We start from the raw sequence: 2298 nt of genomic DNA on the forward strand, positions 1-2298 counted from the left end.
TTTCATATGTTGGCCAGAGGGGGCAAATTTCAATTTGTCGTTTGGCTTTGTGCAGCCCTTTGAGACACTTGTGATTTAGGGCTATATAAGTAAACATTGATTGATTGATTGATTGATTGATTGATTGATTGGTTGGCCAGAGGGGGAGCACTTCAAATTTTTACACACACTTGTTATTTCATATGTTGGCCAAAGGGGGCGCATTTCAATTTCTTACACACACTTGTTTTTTCATATGTTGGCCAGAGGGGCGCATTTCAATTTCTTACACACACTTGTTATTTCATATGTTGGCCAAAGGGGGCGAATTTCAATTTCTTACACACACTTGTTATTTCATATGTTGGCCAAAGGGGGCGAATTTCAATTTCTTACACACACTTGTTATTTCATATGTTGGCCAAAGGGGGCGAATTTAAATTTCTTACACACACTTGTTATTTCATATGTTGGCCAGAGGGGGAGCACTTCAAATTTCTTACACACACTTGTTATTTCATATGTTGGCCAGAGGGGGAGCACTTCAAATTTCTTACACACACTTGTTATTTCATATGTTGGCCAGAGGGGGAAAATTTCAATTTGTCGTTTGGCTTTGTGCAGCCCTTTGAGACACTTGTGATTTAGGGCTATATAAGTAAACATTGATTGATTGATTGATTGATTGATTGGTTGGCCAGAGGGGGAGCACTTCAAATTTTTGCACACACTTGTTATTTCATATGTTGGCCAAAGGGGGCACATTTCAATTTCTTACACACACTTGTTATTTCATATGTTGGCCAAAGGGGGCGAATTTAAATTTCTTACACACACTTGTTATTTCATATGTTGGCCAGAGGGGACACATTTCAATTTGTTGCACACACTTGTTATTTCATATGTTGGCCAGAGGGGGAGCACTTCAAATTTATTACACACACTTGTTATTACATATGTTGGCCAGAGGGGGGCGAATTTCAATTTGTCGTTGTGACTTGTGCAGCCCTTTGAGACACTTGTGATTTAGGGCTATATAAGTAAACATTGATTGATTGATTGGTTGGACAGAGGGGGAGCACTTCAAATTTTTACACACACTTGTTATTTCATATGTTGGCCAAAGGGGGCACATTTCAATTTCTTACACACACTTGTTATTTCATATGTTGGCCAGAGGGGGTGCATTTCAATTTCTTACACACACTTGTTATTTCATATGTTGGCCAGAGGGGGAGCACTTCAAATTTCTTACACACACTTGTTATTTCATATGTTGGCCAAAGGGGACGCATTTTAATTTGTTACACACACTTGTTATTACATATGTTGGCCAGAGGGGGAGCACGTCAATGTTTTACACACACTTGTTATTTCATATGTTGGCCAGAGGGGGAGCACTTCAAATTTCTTACACACACTTGTTATTTCATATGTTGGCCAAAGGGGACGAATTTAAATTTATTACACACACTTGTTATTTCATATGTTGGCCAGAGGGGGCGAATTTCAATTTGTCGTTGTGGCTTGTGCAGCCCTTTGAGACACTCGTGATTTAGGGCTATATATGTAAACATTGATTGATTGATTGGTTGGCCAGAGGGGGCGCACTTCAAATTTTTACACACACTTGTTATTTCATATGTTGGCCAAAGGGGGCACATTTCAATTTCTTACACACACTTGTTATTTCATATGTTGGCCAAAGGGGGCGAATTTAAATTTCTTACACACACTTGTTATTTCATATGTTGGCCAGAGGGGACACATTTCAATTTGTTGCACACACTTGTTATTTCATATGTTGGCCAGAGGGGGAGCTCTTCAAATTTATTACACACACTTGTTATTACATATGTTGGCCAGAGGGGGGCGAATTTCAATTTGTCGTTGTGGCTTGTGCAGCCCTTTGAGACACTTGTGATTTAGGGCTATATAAGTAAACATTGTTTGATTGATTGATTGGTTTGACAGAGGGGGAGCACTTCAAATTTTTACACACACCTGTTATTTCATATGTTGGCCAAAGGGGGCACATTTCAATTTCTTACACACACTTGTTATTTCATATGTTGGCCAGAGGGGGCGCATTTCAATTTCTTACACACACTTGTTATTTCATATGTTGGCCAAAGGGGACGCATTTCAATTTGTTACACACACTTGTTATTACATATGTTGGCCAGAGGGGGAGCACGTCAATGTTTTACACACACTTGTTATTTCATTTGTTGGCCAGAGGGGGAGCACTTCAAATTTCTTACACACACTTGTTATTTCATATGTTGGCCAAAGGGGACGAATTTAAATGTATTACAC

The sequence above is a fragment of the Entelurus aequoreus genome, linkage group LG18, assembly GCF_033978785.1.
Source record: "Entelurus aequoreus isolate RoL-2023_Sb linkage group LG18, RoL_Eaeq_v1.1, whole genome shotgun sequence".
In the NCBI taxonomy this organism is placed as follows: domain Eukaryota; kingdom Metazoa; phylum Chordata; class Actinopteri; order Syngnathiformes; family Syngnathidae; genus Entelurus; species Entelurus aequoreus.